The 18,800-nt window shown below is 35.9% G+C and overlaps 1 protein-coding gene and 1 long non-coding RNA gene across 2 annotated transcripts in view; one reads left to right on the top strand and one right to left on the bottom strand.

Moving 5' to 3' along the window:
- The first annotated feature begins 3,505 nt into the window (after window positions 1-3,505).
- LOC106091860 (protein peste) overlaps window positions 3,506-18,800 on the top strand; it is a 50,393-nt gene continuing 35,098 nt past the window's right edge. Inside the window, exons 1-2 of the mRNA XM_059364499.1 lie at window positions 3,506-3,690; window positions 3,779-4,245. The gene's annotated coding sequence lies outside the window, so the exon portion shown is untranslated. The remainder of the gene's footprint in view (window positions 3,691-3,778; window positions 4,246-18,800) is intronic.
- Window positions 5,910-10,168, bottom strand: LOC131995663 (uncharacterized). Its single transcript, XR_009397534.1, has 2 exons — window positions 10,120-10,168; window positions 5,910-6,074 (listed from the first exon to the last, which is right to left on the bottom strand). It is a non-coding gene; the product is annotated as an uncharacterized LOC131995663 (long non-coding RNA).

Raw genomic sequence — 18,800 nt, 5'->3', positions numbered from 1 at the left:
CGGCCGGACCAGTGCAAAATGCATAATTAATGCCCCCATAACATCCATTTCGAAATACGGTCCGATTTGGACCAAATTTGGCACGGACATTGAGTGGTTTAGTGGTTTAGTAAGTACAATACATTGTTCAATTTTGTAGAACAAAATATTGGTCTTTTTGGTAGCTATATCCAAAATTGCACAAACCAAGGCTCAGTGGCTTCTGTTTCTGATCGATACTGGTCTGAACGATGGCAACTTAGGTCACCGGAGCGAAGGAGAAGGCGGTTGGAACTGGGTAAAACGATGCTTTATCAAGTTACCGACACGTGATTCTCTATTGGAGTGATCGAGGCACTGTCATCGGCACTCGGCTATGGATGGTTATAACAAACGATGGTTATAACAAACAATCAATGGTTCCTGTGTCACAGGGCGAAACGCTGGCTGCGTGATTCACTCACAGCGCATCTGACGCATTCGGATAATAAGGTCTCGGGTGTGGGGGGAAACGCTGGCTACTTAGGTTACCGACACGTGATTCACTCAAGGCAAGATCGAGACACTTGGTCAATAGCTCCTTCGCTCTTGTGTTTGCGGTACATTTGGCGAAACGCTGGCCATTCTCTTATGGAGTGATCGAGTCACTTTGTAACCGGCACTCGGGTGTGGATGGTTATAACAAACGATTAATCAATGGTTCCTATGTCTCTGGGCGAAATGTTGGCTACTTATGCTACCGAGACGTGATTCACTCACAGCGCATCTGATGCTTTCCGGTAATCAGGTCTCGGGTGTGGAGGAAAGTCTGGATACTTAAGTTACCGAGACGTGATTCACTCACGTCGAGATCGAGGCACTTGATCACCTTAGTTTGGGAGGAAGCGGTTGACACTGAGCGAAACGCTGGCTATTAAGGTAACCGGGACGTGATTCATTCATGGAGTAATCGAGGCACTTGGTCTCCGGGACGCAGGACTAAGAGTTTGAATCGATACGTAATACACTCGCGGAGCTATTAAGGCACTTGGTCACCGGGACTGGACCGTGGCTCGTGTGTCAGCAAGACACTGGACAAAATGCTAGCTACTTAGATTTTCAAAACGTGATTCACTCCTGGCGTGATCGAGATACTTGGTAGGTATAAGGTATCTCGATAAAGGTAGGTATTAAGTTCGTTAACTGTGGAAATTTTTCACAAAACATTGTTTCCCTTAGCGTTGGTATTATATTCTGTTTCGGAATATATGCTAAAACTGTTAACTGTTCCGCGAGCGGATAAATAAAGAAAAACGAACCATTGAAACCAATAAAACATACAAAAATTATGCCCGCAATAGTTTCAAGTGTTGCCATTTCGATTTTTTTTCTGTCATTTTCCTCACTATAAGCAGAGTACTACTTTTCCGCATATTTTTAGCCAATATTTCGCCGACGTTTTCTTTATATGGAGTTTAGACAGCAATCTGCTTGATAAGCTGAACAGAATACTCAGCTTTATTGTAGAAATATTAAAAAAAAACGTTCTTGCAATAAAAAGACGCATAGGCAACCCTCCCATCATCTGTTTTACCAACAGCATTATTTTGTTATCACGAAAAATTTAAAGTGGAAGAGCGAGATTTTCTAACAATAGTTAATGTATAATGTCATTACGACGATTAGCATATATATCTTCTCAGACAGCCATTAAATACCTGAAGAACGTATTTCTGAACATGAAAACCGCCCTCGACTGTCGCAGATCTCTCAACGAGATGGCTGAACAGTTCAAAATTCACCTGTTCTGGATGGCGGGCCACAGAGATATCCCAGGGAATTGTAAAGCGGATGAGCTTGCGAGACTGGGAACTACCCTACATATTCCAGGGATACTGGAATATGTAGGTATGCCTCCAGCAACATGTAAGCAAAGTTTTCAGGACCAGGCCCGAAGGACAACGAATAATAGATGGTCACAAATAGGGGGCTGTGAGCATTACAAAACTATATGGCCTAAACTATCCAAAACTATGTGGCCTAGTTTCAGTCATTGTGTCTGTCATGACAGGGCACTGTCTAATCGGAAAACATGCTGACAGACTGAAGGTTGCCAGCAACGACTTTTGCAGAAGCTGTGAGGACATCGAAGAAGAATAGACTATAGAACACCTCCTGTGTGTGTCGTTCACTAGCAGTTAGAAGGAGTTCCACTTTAGGTTCTTATTTCTTTGAGAACCCGTCTAATTTAGCGGATGTGAGCATTCGCAAGTTATTGGGCTTTTTAAAGCGATCTGGATGGATCAACGGTAGGAACTAGAAGGCATCTTCCTTCTTCTGTTCCTGTGGTATCACAATGGACGAAAACGTCTAAGTGAGTCTGATGGCAGGCTGCCACTTAAACCTAATCTAACAATAGTTATTTATTTAAAAGACGGCAATTTTTTTATAATGTTGGCCCAAGTTGAAAAACGTTTTGTCCACGCTTTTAATGAATATCAAATTTCCAATCAGTGAAGAACTTATTACCGCAAATGAACATGTTTTCATAGATTTTTTTTCACTATTTTCTTTTTTAATATGGAGTTTCACTGCGTGAACTGAACTTAATACCCACCACAACACGGTTCGGTACCATTGAAAATTCGACATTTAAAATAAATTGTAAGAAAAACATCGCGCAAGGTTTGCTAAAACTGCAGTTATATCTGTTTTCCCTTACTCAGCAGACAAATAATTGTTGTAATATTTTTTTGCCACTTTGAATAACAAATTTCGTTATTTGTACTATAAGAAAAAAAATTAATCTTTAATCGTTTCACCCATCTGCGAAATCTGGCATTTTCGAAAATTGGGGTAGGTACAAAATACTGTATTTTAACCATGTAAGCATTTTACAAAAGGGGTGGAAATTTGATGCTGAACTTAACATACACACAAACAAACACAAATTGAGATAAGAGTAGGCTCACGTTGGCATGACAAAAATAATATAATCTTCATGGATGGATGAGGGCCCTTTCACGTTTCTGAATAGGTGAATAGTGTATATAAATATGTTATCAATATTATCTACATCCTAAGTTGAAGAGTGTTCATATTCTGAAAGAATATGGATGCCCACTCCTCAAGCACTCTTATTGCGTTTCCAACTACTATATTTACTGTTATTATATAAGTATATGTTTTGGCAACACTGGTTGCAATAGCAACAAAGTCATCTGAAGCTGGCCTGATGAGACAAGAACAAAACACATTGAAAAAGCCGGTTGCCGGTGATGTCGGTGGCAACGACTTTGTGCATACATAACATATGCACGTACACACATATGTATGAATGTATCCATGCTGTTGTGAATCCAAGACTCAGATAAATAAGCATATATTAAGAATATGTTAATAAAATGTGTTTTATTTGTTGTTATAAATTTGAAAACAACAAAAAAAAAAAAAAAACGAATAAAAAAACAGTGACGCTTGATTTGGTGTAAATGTTGGTTGGTTTAAACGATAATACAGCGCGAATCGAGCAAACAGTTGTGAGAAACACGTGAACGAGAACGCCTAGCCATTCATCCCACAACGATCGACGGACTGGTCGACCGATCGATCGGTCTCAAGTCTATAGTAAACACTGATGGTTGGCAAATGGTGACAATTGCGGCGCGCTATTAAAAGTGTTATTTTTGCCGCTGATCTGATTTGTGGATCTGCATTCAATACTTGCACTAAGTAACTATTTAATCGTTCTTGTTGTTGCCGTCGACGTTATCATAGTCGTGGTCGTCAACTAACTAACGTCACTTTTACTTTTTTTAAGAACGATCGGGCAGGCTTTCCCGATGTCTCTCCAGCCTCAAAGTCTATAAATACAATTGGCAGTTTAGGAACATGTTTCAGTCTATCGACCGATGCTGGAGAATAAAAATAACTCAAGCGTTTTAATAAATTCTAATGGACCAGCAGTAACTTAAAAATTTTGGAAAAAAAAGAATTCTTCCTTTACTGTTGAGTGAAAGGCCATTAAATATAAGTGACACGCAATTTATAGAACGGTGATTTCTCAATAAAAAACGAAACTTTTTAGCAATCAAAGATTAGTAGAAAAGGAAGAAGAAGAGAAAGATAGACAACTTTTTTTTGTCAAGTGCCGTTTATTTTTAAATTATTCGAAAAAATTCGGAAACAACAAAAAGCACTTTCATTAAAACGGAGAACTGCGTGTGTGGCGAACTTGTCGAAATTAAAATCAAAATCAAATCAATAATTCCCCTCCCCAATAATCAAGTAAGTCTGAAGTATAATCTGAAATCTCTTTTAGATAAACCTCAAGTGGGGCACAAAAGAAACGCGAATGCGAAATACCACCACCAACAACATGGCACATTACCTCTCTTGAAATGTTTGTTTTTTTCTTTGGCTTGCATAAAAATATTGATGTGGCCGAGTACGAAGTTAGTTTCGTGTCAATTTCAATCATGTGAAAACATTAATCAGCATAAACAACTAATGACATAAAATCTAAAGTGTGGCAAACAAAAAAATCTCATTAATAGCCAATAATTGGGGTTCAAAGAAAGAAAAAAAAACATATGACATCTACAATAAGCACTTAACCAAAAAAAAAAAACAAAAATTAAAAAACGTGCTAGAATAAGTTATGATGCTTTAAGAAAAAGAAAGAAAAATGGCGCAAAAAAGAATTTCGTTTGCATACCAAAACTTTGTTTGGCCTTTGTTACCCTTGCTTTAGTGTTAGTGCTTTTACAAGAATGGAAAACAGCTGTTTTAGTAAATTTCCGTTTGTCGTAAATGGTGATGCCAAAGGATTCATACTAAATACCAAGTGACTTAGTTAAAACATTAAAATATTATTAAAAATTCCTATTCACATTTGTAATTTAAATGAAAATTTTAAACTACGATATAATTGTCTACTTTTATAAAAATATTCGCGACAATTGGAATAATTCAAACTAATAGTAAGTTATATGCAGATGTGTAAAGGTAGAGGTTTTATGTGAAGAAAGAGCCACGAAGAGGGTTTATAACCTCTAAAGACAGACCATTTTTCTTATATTTATATTTCTTATATTTCTCTTAAAAAAATATGTTATTTGTACTTTTTATAACCTTTTATCTCCGATATGGTTTATTAAATATCAGTAACACAAAACTAGGGTCATCAGCTAGGTTTAAAACCCGGGTTGTCAGTTCGGGTTTAAAATCCGATTAGTCTGGTTTTTTTTGTTAGAATATAGTAATTGGTTTGTTAAAATTTCGAATTTCCATTAAGTTGAATTTTAGAAAAAATTCTTGTAAATTTTGTTTTTTTAGAAAAAATTCTATCGATAATTTGTTTTTAGGAAAATGTTTTTTTTATGTTAATTTCTTTGGGAAATTTTCATTAATATTTTCCCTGATTTTTTATAACCACCAACGATGGGTAGTGGATTAGCAACACATTAAAACATTCATTTCCTACCCAATAAAGTATTTATATATATTGGGTTGCCCAAAAAGTAATTGCGGATTTTTCATATAGTCGGCGTTGACAAATTTTTTCACAGCTTGTGACTCTGTAATTGCATTCTTTTATCTATCAGTTATCAGCTATTACTTTTAGCTTGCTTCAGAAAAAAAGTGTAAAAAAGTATATTTGTTTAAAGTTTATTCTAAGTTTTATTAAAAATGCATTTACTTTCTTTTAAAAAATTCGCAATTACTTTTTGGGCAACTCAATATATTCTTGATAGTCGTAAAAATCTATGATCTAACCATGTCCGTCCGTCCGTCTATCCGTTTGTCTGTTAAAATATCGCTACAGTCTTTAAAAATAGAGATATTGAGCTGGAACTTCGCACAGATTCTTTTTTTGTCCATGAGCAAGTTAAGTTCGAACATGGACTACAACGGACTATATCTTTATATAGCCCTCATATAGACCTATCTGCCGATTTTGGGTCTTAGACCCATAAAAGCCACATTTATTATCCGATTTTTCTGAAATTTGAGACATTGAGTTGTGTTATACTAGTTGACATCCTTATTCAGTTTGGCTGCAGCTGGATACAGCTGCCATATGGACCGATTTCTCGATTTTTTGTCTAATTTCGCTGAAATTTAGGACAGTGAGTTGTGAAGCCCCTAGATAGAAATCCTTCTTGAAGATGACCCAGATCGGTCCAGATTTGAATATAGCTGCCATGTAGACCGATCTCTCGATGAAATTTGGCACAGTGACTTATAAAGGGTGATTTTTTTGAGGTTAGGATTTTCATGCATTAGTATTTGACAGATCACGTTGGATTTCAGACATGGTGTCAAAGAGAAAGATGCTCAGTATGCTTTGACATTTCATCATGAATAGACTTACTAACGAGCAACGCTTGCAAATCATTGAATTTTATTACCAAAATCAGTGTTCGGTTCGAAATGTGTTCATTCACCGTAACGTTGCGTCCAACAGCATCTTTGAAAAAATACGGTCCAATGATTCCACCAGCGTACAAACCACACCAAACAGTGCATTTTTCGGGATGCATGGGCAGTTCTTGAACGGCTTCTGGTTGCTCTTCACTCCAAATGCGGCAATTTTGCTTATTTACGTAGCCATTCAACCAGAAATGAGCCTCATCGCTGAACAAAATTTGTCAAAATTTCGAACCGAACACTGATTTTGGTAATAAAATTCAATGATTTGCAAGCGTTGCTCGTTAGTAAGTCTATTCATGATGAAATGTCAAAGCATACTGAGCATCTTTCTCTTTGACACCATGTCTGAAATCCCACGTGATCTGTCAAATACTAATGCATGAAAATCCTAACCTCAAAAAAATCACCCTTTATTAGGCTTTTCGACATCCGTGTCCTATATGGTTCAGATCGGTCTATATTTGGATATAATTGTCAAAAAGGCCAATATTGAGTCAAATTTGAACATTGACTTGTATTTTTTAGACCACCCAATGTCCGTGCTGAATTTTGTCCAAATCGAACCATATTTGGATATAGCGTACAAAGTACAGGTCGCAATTTTTATCCGATCGTCTTCAAAATTGACACAAGCATTTTCTTGGGCCTAATTGAAATTAGAAAGAATCGGTTCGGATTTTAATATAGCTCCCATATATATTCCGTCCGATTTTAACTAAAATTGCAATTATATCGTCATTTGTAGACCGATTATCATGATATTTTACACGAGGGGTTCTCTTATAAGTCTCGACATTATTGATGAATTTCATATAAATCGGCCTAGATTTAGATATAGCTCCCATATATATGTTCGTCCGATTTGGACTAAATTTACAATTATATCGTCATTTGTAAAACGATTCTCACGAAATTTTGCACTAGTGATTCTTTTATAAGTCTCGATATTATTAGACAGAACACATTTGAAGAAGAGTAGTTGTAAAATATAGTTTATTTCTAAAACCACTTTGACATTTCAATTTACGGCATTTGCCATTCAAGGTAGTTTCGTTGGGGGTAGATTTTTATTGTTGTGCTAATGACACTACCTCTTAATTGTATCATGCCTTGCACCTAGCGCATTTGGAAAGAGTCGCAAAGTACATCTTTATATATTGAACATCTGTGTGTAGCATGCAGCGAGTTCAATGCATTCATTCTTTGCTTCTTTCTTTTTGTTATTTTGTTGTTCACTCAAATTTGGGTAATGGTTTAGAGTTCCTATTGAGATTTAACCATGCATTGTAATGAATCATAGTTTTGACCAATGGGAATGAAGAATATCCGAATAGTAGATTCTTAGAGTGAGGCAATGAATGAAATTATGAGTGACTTAACATTAATGTATGACAACATATATGTGTATTAGTATGTAAGTTTGATTGTAATATTGAACTGTTTTCCTATTGGTTAAGAGTTGATTCATATTGAGTATTTTTGTAATAGAGAATAATGGATTGTACTCAATGCTAGAACTCAATGTGAGAATAAGATTTTTCATGTAACTAGTTGCGGAAAAATTAAGAAATCTGACTAGTTCCAAAACTTGTCTGCAACTGAACACCACAAAGAATCGCTCTCAATCATTACATTATAAAATGGTTCAACCTATTTAAAATCCCTGACGACCTATATCAATGAAAAATGTGTACGCATAGTTTTTATCGAATAACTTCGATTCTACAGAAGATAGCATATCTTTTACTGATGAACGGACGGACAGCACCATATCAACTTAGAATGTTATGGAAATCAATACATACGCTATATATGGTTCTAGATCAATAATACAAGGTGTTGCAAACGGAACGATGAATTTTGTATACAGGCTCTTCTAATAGTGAAAGAAATAAAGAGGTTAAATTTTTCAAAAAAAAAAAACGATCTCGATTATTTATCCCATTTGGTTATATCGTACCATAAACAGCCTTGACGTGTGGCGAGTAAGTAAGATCAAAAGAAAATGAGATCAAAACAAAATGTGATAAATGAGGAATTTTAATGGGAATTAATATATTCGTCGAATATAAAATAAAAATAGCTTAATAACAATTAACTAAATTAGATTCCAAATGTTCAAACCTATGCGTCAAAGATCATCCCATAACTTCCCATCTAAAACTACCGCTTGGTCGTTATAGTTACATATATACTCACAAAGGGGATTTTTAAAACATTAACATTCAGTAAGAGTAAGAAGCTTTCCGTTCGTTTGGTTCTTATTTCCCCAAGAAATATGCATGGATGGACGAGAATAACATTGAATGACACGTAATAAAATCTATTAAAAACTTGGTATTTATTCGTATAAGACAGACATTTGTTTTTGTTTTCTCTTCCAGGTTATCATAGGTAAAACACAAAAATAAACTAATCTCATTTAAAACTCGATTTTATATTCGGTGGTATTTGGAACACTATTTGACAATACAGTAGGTTAGAAAGAAAGTTAATTTTTCGAAATGTATATAATTCAACACTACTGTTTAATGCAATTGATTTACAAGTAGGAGCAGTTGCCCAACAACAAAAAATTAAGTGCACTATCTGTCAAAATCAGTGATTAGTGCAACTCTGATTTTGAGTAGGTTCGCGTCATTTTTCGTTGTTAATAGTAAATCTATACTGACTTACTATTGACTTTCTCACCAGGAGCAAAGACAAATTGTACCCAAGCCCATGATTTTTGCTTTGGACATTTTATATGACCTTGTCATTCAGAAGTCAGTAGTGACATTGTCAATAGTAAGTCATTAGGGAGTACATAGAGACATTGTGGGATATATGGGGCATTGTCAATAGGGACATTATATACATAGATATTTTTAATCATTTAGTCTGTAATTTTCGAACTTTTCACTAAATTTCAAAACTAGCTGAATAAGCCCTCAAAATTTATTTATTTGTTTAAAATATATATTTAGCAAAGAAAACAAGTAAAAAGGCGTTAAGTTCGGCCGGGCTGAAATTTGGATACCCACCACCTCGCGCATATATGTTAACCACCGGTGAAATAAATCCGATGAAAAATGCATTATTTATGCCTCCATAGTAGCTTTATCGATATATGGTCCGATATGGACCAAATTCGACATGGATATTGAGAGGTCTAATAAGCACAAGACATTGTTCAATTTTGTACAACAAAATATTGGTCTTTTTGGAAGCCATATCCAAATATAGGCCGATCTGAATCATATACGACACGGATGTCGAAAAGCCTAACATAAGTCACTGTCCCAAATTTCAGCGAAATCGGATTATGAATGTGCTTTTTATGGGGCAAAGAGTTTAAATCGAGAGATCGGTCTATATAGCAGCTATATCCAAATCTGAGCCGATCTGGGCTAAATTGAAGAGAGCTAACGAAGGACCTAACATAACTCACTGTCTCAAATTTCGCCGACATCGCACAATGAAAGCGCCTTTTATGGCCCCAATACCTTAGACCGAGATATCTGTCTATATGGCAGCTATATCCAAATCTGGACCGATCTGTGCCATATTGCAGAAAGATGTCGAGGGTTCTAACTTAACACACTGTCCCAAATTTTGGCGACATCGGACAATAAATGCGCCTTTTATGGGCCCAAAACCTTAAATCAAGAGATCGGTCTATATGGCAGCTATATCCAAATCTGGACCGATCTGGTCCAAATTGAAGAACTGCCGTATCCAAATTACTGATGTTAGTTGCGTTCAGCATTATCACCAAGAATTGTCGTCATCTGCCGTGTCTATTGAGTACAAACAAGAAGTTTAAAATTGTTTCTAGAGTTTGTACTACAGTAAAGTTATCTACTTACATATGGGTCAGCTTATGTCGCTATATAGCGTCACATGCTAAATTTATGAACCGCCAAAATTATTTTAAACAAAACAATTGAGAAAACGAGTAAAAATAAAATAAATTATAGTTGTACACAATTTGGTGACAATGTCAAATACATGGTTGATAAAAAAGCTGACTTGAGACACTTAACCCCAGACTTCCGAAAGGGTAGTTAATGCACACACACAACCAAAAATCGTTAAAAAATAGTAAACTTCGCGAAAAAAATTGTACTCAGCTGTTTTCTGTACACTACCTGGGTTAATATGGCTTGGTTCCATGACATAATTATCAGGTAGTGTATCGTAAACAGCTGAGTAGAATTTTTTTCGCGAAGTGCACTATCTGTCAACGAGATTTGGTTGTGTGTGTGTATTATAATTAAGAACCATACACGAACGAAAACGGAAAAATGGCGCGAACTAATGACATACACAAAATTAGAGTTGCACTAATCACTGATTTTGACAGATAGTGCACTCAATTTTTTGTTGTTGGGCAACTGCCACTACCTGTTAAAGAATATATCTAGCTTGGTTCCAGGGAATGCATATTAGGGTGGGATAATTTTGGTGTTTGTGAAAATCATAAACGTCTTTAAATTTCAAGAAAAACGATTGTCGTTAACACCCGGAAAATTCGGTTTTTAGTTTAAACCCATGGTTTCTTGGACAAAATATCGAAGTGGGATTTTTGACTTCACAAATTCATTCATTCTATTAGACATACATGCATGTATATAATGTGGTTCGATTGGGATTTTAAAGGGGACAAATGGGTCCGAGTTTAGAAGAAGTTCCAAATTTGGTCAAAATTAAGCATTCAATGTTCTGTTATGACTTCCAACATACAGTCCAAGTATAGTTGGACTAATCTCCAATGAAAATGGGAGTAATCTATGAAGTAAAATTAAGATCATTCATATCATGGTTTGTGAGGGTGGAAAAATTCCAAATTATAGTGATGGTATTAGGAGGCCACCGTGGCGCAGAGGTTAGCATGTCCGCCTATTGCGCCGAACGCTTGGGTTCAAATTACACCGTGAACATCAGAAACATTTTCGGCTGTGGTTTTCCCTCTACTAATGAAGGCTACATTTGTGGGATATCCTGCCATGTTAAAACTTCTCTCCACCAAGTGGTGTCGCTATGCGGCACGCCGTTCGTACTCGTCAATAAAAAGGAGGCCCCTTATCATTAAGCTTAAACATGAATCGGACTGCACTTATTGATATGAGGGAAGTATCCCCTGTGACTTAATGGAATGTTCATGAGAAATTTATTCTAGTTGATAGTGACCCCTAATTTGTATATCATATTAGTACTGTATTTTTAAATACGTTTTATTTAAATCGAATGTTGTTCTTTTCGGTCTATGTGGCCGTTTTGGGCGTGCGGCGAGCACCAGGACACTTGGCTCGCAATTTTTAAATCAGAAGGAATTCTATCTTTTCTTTAAATTTCATATTGTCTCGAAGCGTCTATATACCAGTTTGGAAAGGTTTTTGGGTGGGGCGTTCCCCCTAGGTAGTTCAGCCTAAATAAAAATATCTTATTTGTGTTTTTGGGTTACTATTAAGGTATAAACAAAAGTTTGCAGAAATCGGTCTACGCATCTCCGATATAGCTCAAGTATATCGCATATATATAAAGGGAACCTTTGTCTTCATTTAAGGTTATTTAGAAAATGGATTAACCTATTATTTAGAAAAAGGATTAACCAATGGTATCAACCTAACTTGGAATTTCTCACTGCCTCAGATTGGCTATTGCACTGTGTTTGTTATACCAACCGATCTGCAGTTTAAGCAATATTTTCTTTAAAAATCTTTTTCTTTGTTTTCAACCACTGTCCATGGTGCGAAGAGCATTATGAAAAAATTCCAAGATCCAATGATGGGTAATAAGTTGAAATTTTTACGATATGCAAAATTTGGTAAATGACGAATTTGAATATTTTTTTTGCGGATTTGTTTTCTTTGAATTTTATGCGATGAGAATTAATAAGATTGAAATGTAAATAAATAAAAATCAATAATTAGCAAACAACTGACTTGTAGAGAATGTGAACTCGAACTTCTTTAAAGAGATTTGCATGAATATGAAAAGTGTTAAATAGAGACATAAATTTGTGCTTATTGGTATCAATTATCGATGTGTTTTATACCCTCTAAAATAGGACTAATTTTGTCATCCCGTTTGTAACTCATCGAAATATTGATCTGAGATCCAACAAAGTACATATATTCTTGATTGTCTTGAAATTCCAAGTCTATTTAGCCATGTCCGTCCTTCCGTCTGTCGAAAGCACAATAACTTTCGACCGATTAAAGCTAGGCTCTGGAAATTTTACACAAATACACAAATATTATTGGCTGAAATTTCGAACGTGGTTTTTTATGACTTTTAAAGGCCACGAAAAGAACGGCCCACCTCGGTCTATAACTTGATAAAGCACCTATACTCCTACGGAGGCCACCGTAGCACAGCGGTAAGCATGTCCGCCTATGACGCTGAATGCCTGGGTTCGAATCCTGGCAGGAACATCGGAAAATTTTTCAGCGGTGGTTTTCCCCTCCTATTGCTGGCGACATTTGTGAGGTACTTTGCCATGTAAAAACTTCTCCCCATATAGGTGTCGCTCTGCGGTACGCCTTTCGGACTCAGCTATAAAAAGGAAGTCCCTTGTCTTTGAACTTTAAATTGAATCGGACAGCACTCATTGATTTGTGAGAAATTTGTCCCAGTTCCTTAATGGAATGTTTATGGGCAAATTTTCATATTTGAAAAGTCCTTACAAGAACATATGCAATCCCATGGCAGCCGGTTGTACGTACTGGATTGACCCGATGGAGTTCTTGATCAGCAAGGGCTGCCGCCTCAGTGTCTAACACACTGTAACAACAACAACATGTGATCCATGCAGGAGGGTATATAAGATTCGGCCCGGCCTAGCTTGACGCGCTGTTGCTTGTTTTTGTATGAAAATTATGGCAAACCTATTTTAAATCTACAAAGCCTATAAGATATCCAATTTAAAGCCGCTACATAAACAAATGATCTTGAGATCTGATACAAATATGTAAAATAAAATTCAAAATTTGAAGCAAGTTATGCTAGTTTGTTAAAAGAAATCAAAAGGCATTGATTAAAATATAAAAAAAATTCCAGTCATTAAATTCATCCTAGAATTTTTATCAAATCGGTAAAAAATGTAAATTTCCACTAAATTAGAAATTAAGATATTTGTTTTTATAAATGGGATAATAATGAGTTCAAATCTAATTTAAAATTAGTAAAGATGGGTAAAAATCGATTGGAGCTGACTAAAATAAAATATCCTACATTGCATTATACGCGAAATAAGGCGTTAAGCTCGGCCGGCCCGAACTTTGGATACCCACCACCTCGGGTATATATGTTAACCACCTTTAGTCATAATCCGGTGAAAATGCATAATTTATGCCCCCATAATAGTTATATCGAAATATGGTCCGATTTGGACCAAATTCGGTACGGAAAATGAGTGGTTTAATACATACGTACAAGTCATTGTTCAATTTTGTAGATCAAAATATTGGTCTTTTTGGTAGCTATACCCAAATATGGACCGATCTGAACCATATACCACACGGATGTCGAAAAGCCTAACATAAGTCACCGTGTCAAATTTCAGCGAAATCGGACAATAAATGCGCCTTTGATGGGACCAATATTTTAAATCGAGAGATCGGTCTATATGACAGCTATATCCAAATCTAAACCGACCTGGACCAAATTGAAGAGGGATGACAAAGGGCCTAGTATAACTCATTGTCCCAAGTTTCAACGAAATCGGATATTAAATTCGGCTTTTATGGCCCCAAGACCTTAAATCGATCCAATCCAATCCAAATCTAAACCGATCTGAGCCAAATTGAAGAGGGATGTCGAAGGGCCCAACACCACTCACTCTCCCAAGTTTCGGCGAAGTCGGACAATAAATGCGGCTTTTATGGGCCAAATACCTTAATTCGAGAGATCGGTCTATATGACAGCTAAATCCAAACCTGGACCGACCTGGGCCAAATTGAAGAAGGATGTCAAAGGGCCCAACACAACTCACTGTCTCAAATTTCGGCGAAATCGGATAATAAATGTGGTTTTTATGAGCCTAAGACCAAAAATCGGCGGATCGGTCTATATGGGGGCTGCATCAAGATATAATCTGGTAAAGCCAATCTTGGAACTTAACCAGCTTATGAAAAAAAAAAAAAGAATCTGTGCAAAGTTCCAGCTCAATATCTCTATTTTTAAAGACTGTGCGTGATTTCAACAGTCAGACGGACGGACATGGCTAGATCGTCATAGATTTTTACGACGATCAAGAATATATATACTTTATAGGGTCGGAAATGAATATTTTAATGTGTTGCAAACGGAGTGACAAAATGAATATACCTCCATCCTTTACAATTAAATCGGTGCAGTAGATCGAAAATTATGTGCATTTAAGTATTAAAGAAATCACTTTCTGGGTTATAGTAGGCCTATAACCCAGAATAGCACACCCTATATTATAAACATAGTGGCCAATTCATGCATTTTCTGAAAGCTTATATCCTCGACTTTTTGAGGAAACAACTCCTAACGTAGGGGGAATCGTCTACGACGTAAAGGGTGATTTTTTCAGAGCTATAGGAAAGTTTTTCAAGAAAAAACAGATAAAATTAAAATAAAGACTGCATGAAATCTTTACTAGAATCGATAGTAACGTCCATATAAATTAATGATGATTATTTCATGTTGACCGTGATTGCGCCTCAAATGGTTTATCCGCTTAATCCAATTTTGGCATATTCTTTGCAACATTTCGGACGGTATCTCACGAATACATGCTTCAATGTTGTCGTCCAATGCGTCAATTGTAGCGGGCTTGTCTGTATAGACATCTTTAACATAGCCCCACAAAAAATTGTCTTAAGGAGTTAAATCGCACAATCAAGGCGGCCAATTGACCGATCCCGAACGTGAAATAAAATGTTCATCGAGCTCGCCTGTCAATAAGTTCATTGTTACGATATGTGACACCGTATTGTTGAAACCACATGTCATGCAAGTCAAGCTCTTGCATTTTGGCCAAAAAAAAAGTTGGATGTCATCTCACGGTAGCGCCCACCACTCACAGTTACGATACGATTCGCATTATCTTTGAAGAAGTACGTTTCAATGATGCCACCAACCCATAAACCGCACCAAACTGTGACTTTTTCTGGATGCATTGATATCTTTGCAATGCTTCTGACTGATCTTCACTCCAAAATCGGCAATTCTGCCTTTTTTCGTACCTAATATGAGCTTGGTCTATAAAATAGAAGAGGCGCGCCATTACCTCTTTAACAGAGCACGCATTTTGATAATAAAATTCAATAATTTACAAGCGTTGTTCATTTGTAAGACATCTCATGGTTAAATTATAGACCAAACTGAAGATGTTTGACACTGAAACAAAACACGAAAACGTGCGTCAGCTGTTTAAACCAGTGTTGGCAAAAAGATAAAAGCTAAAAAATCATCCTTTCAAATACCTTTCATTTGAGCCACATATTGACTCGATCTGTCTGAGTCAGTTTGGGGTGCAGCGTTCCTCCAATAGTTTGATCGGAATTTATTTTGCAGATTCGTGTTTTTGGGTTACTTTTATAGAGCAAACAAAAAATCTCTTAAGTCATTTCAACCATATTCTATATTTGGCATTTTTAATGTCAAAAAATATGCAAACATATGCAAAATGCACAAAACATGCAAAAATTTCTTATCGGTTTCTTAAAGTACCTTCAATGGAACGAGTTTCTGTGTTTTTCAATTTTTTTCCAATTCTATGCATTTGCATACGTTTCCTACGTCTACTTATGAGGGAAAAAGTATTTTTATATTCACCACTATAGAAGTTGAGTTGAGATTTTGACTATCCACATTTTAACCACACTTTGAGAAAATGGTTTTTAGTTATAAATTTATAATAAATCGCAAACAGGTTAACCACCATCGAACAGTAATTATTTATCACTTCTATTTAAATTTTATACTATGGCAAAAAGTAGTTTACATTAATCAAATATACATTTTGCAATCGCCACCGATTTGAACTTAATTTTTTTGTCAAACTTTAGCTACATTTCTTATATTATAGTTTGTTTACCTCTCTGCCGAGTCGAGTGATTTATGTATTGTATATTGTTAAAAAGAATACATTTGTGAAAATCGAGTGTGTTTTGTTTCTGACATAGAAACTAGCGAATAAATCCAAAACTGCCACAAACTAACTCAAAAACTACTGAGAGGGCTATGAGTTCGGTTGGTCCGAATCTTATACACCCTCCATCACAAATTGATGAACGATTTTATCATAGACAGATATTTACCTTATTGCACAAACCGTTTGATTCATTAGTTGAACTCAGTATACATAAATTTTTAAGCGCTTCTTCAATTTTTGACACCTAGTTTCGAGATGCTATTATTTCCTTGGGCTTTCTATAGGACACTAGATCTCCCTTAGCTGGGGCTTTTTCTTTCGTTCTAGCAACATGATCTAGCCAATGTAAAGTTTGCAAATCAAAAAATCTGAAAAGAGTATATTTTTGAAATTTTGCACACGATCCCCTACAGATCAGTTCTAACCATTCCAAATTTGAAAGAAATACATAGTTACCCGTTCTCACACGGTATATTTTTTACAAGTTTTTTTCGATTTTCTCCCACTGTGCGGCGTCCATATTCTTCATAAACCTAAATGTGTTATGGATCGCTGACATGCAACGCGTACACGGTACATCACGATGGAGTTGTCAGTCATGTACGGTCTGCGAATACATTTACATAGGTAGTAGGCTGGCATTCCTTGATAAAGGGCAGTATACACCTCTAGCAAAGTTTTCGTTACCATAAGAAATGCATTGACATATTCTAAGTGAAATTTTCGTTGCCGATACCGTTACCGAAAATTTAGCTTGCAGGTACGCAGCTCAAATGATATTTTCGATGCGTAACAGGGTGACATAATAAGCATTGGAAAATTTTTTCTTGCAATTTCAAATAAAAATCAGGCCCATGCAATATGAAATTTAGCCACCGATGTTTGTCGTCATCTTGTATTCTACACAACTATTTTTTAGTGGCTAAACGAAATTTTTCATACCGAACGGTATCGGTATTTTCTCGCAGATCACATGAAATTTTCTTTGCATAACAGGGTGACATAATGGGTAATGGTGAATTTTTTTACAACTACGAATGAAAATGTAGCTTCATGCAACTTGAAATAAAGTTATTTGCAAATAAAAACGAGAGTTACAACACATACATATGTACTTTATTGGCCAAAAATGATTAAAAATCAGACAAAATAATAAATCGATGTCTGTCGCCATCTTGTAACTATTCTACATAACTATGTTCCAGTGGCGACATAAATATTTTAGCTGTGATCGAAAATTTCGCTAGACGTGTATACGCAGCTTAAGTTGAAAATTTCATTTCCAAACCATTCTTGAAATATTTTCTAATTAGTACATTAGGTGTTAATTCTGTATTCGGCCCACTCTAGGGCATAATATGTATTTGACCATTCCGAATATTAGCCAATTATGCATTCCCTTTCATCCAGCATTCATTTTTAATTAGAAAATTACGTTGTTAATATTTAAATTTGTAACTAAAATTAATGTTTTTACGGTGAATTTAAAACAAAAACTTACAGAAAAATTATAACATTTGAATATGCTAATACATTTTTAGCATATTAAACGAAAGCTTTCTAAAGGATTGAAACCAATAAATTCGAAAGAAACAAAAATAAAAATTTTTAATTAGAAGACGTCCATAAAACGTTAATTCTTTCTATATTGTAACTTTGATTGCTTGTAATAAAAACAAGTAAACAGGCGTTAAGTTCGGCCGGGCCGAACTTTGGATACCCATCACCTCGGGTATATAAGTAAACCACCTTTCGCAATAATCCGGTGATAGCATAGCAGTTATATCGAAATATGGTCCGATTAAAACCAAGTTCGACACGGACATTGCGTGGTCTAATAAATAAAAGCTATTGTTAAATTTTATAGAACAAAATATTGGCCTTTTTGGCATCCAAATATAGCTCGATTGGAACCATATACGACATGGATGTCGAAAAGCCTTACATAAGTCACCATGTCAAATTTCAGCGAAATTGGATTATAAATTCCCCTTTAAATTTTAGATCGGTTTATATGGCAGCTATATCCAAATCTGAACCGATCTTAGCCAACTAGAAGAGTGATGTCGATGAGCATAACACAACTAACTGAGCATAACACACTGTCCCAAGTTTTGGCGATATCGGACAATAAATGCGCCTTTTATGCGCCCAAGACCTTAATCGGCGGATCGGTCTATAAGGCAGCTACATCCAAATTTTGACCGATCTGGGCCAAATTAAAGATGGATGTCGAAGGGCCTAACACAACTCACTGCCCCAAAATTTCAGCAAAAGCGGATAATGAATGTGGCTT

This window comes from Stomoxys calcitrans, chromosome 3, assembly GCF_963082655.1.
Source record: "Stomoxys calcitrans chromosome 3, idStoCalc2.1, whole genome shotgun sequence".
NCBI lineage: Eukaryota > Metazoa > Arthropoda > Insecta > Diptera > Muscidae > Stomoxys > Stomoxys calcitrans.
The sequence above is the reverse complement of the archived record's forward strand: the minus strand, read 5'-3'. Positions and strand labels throughout refer to the sequence as shown.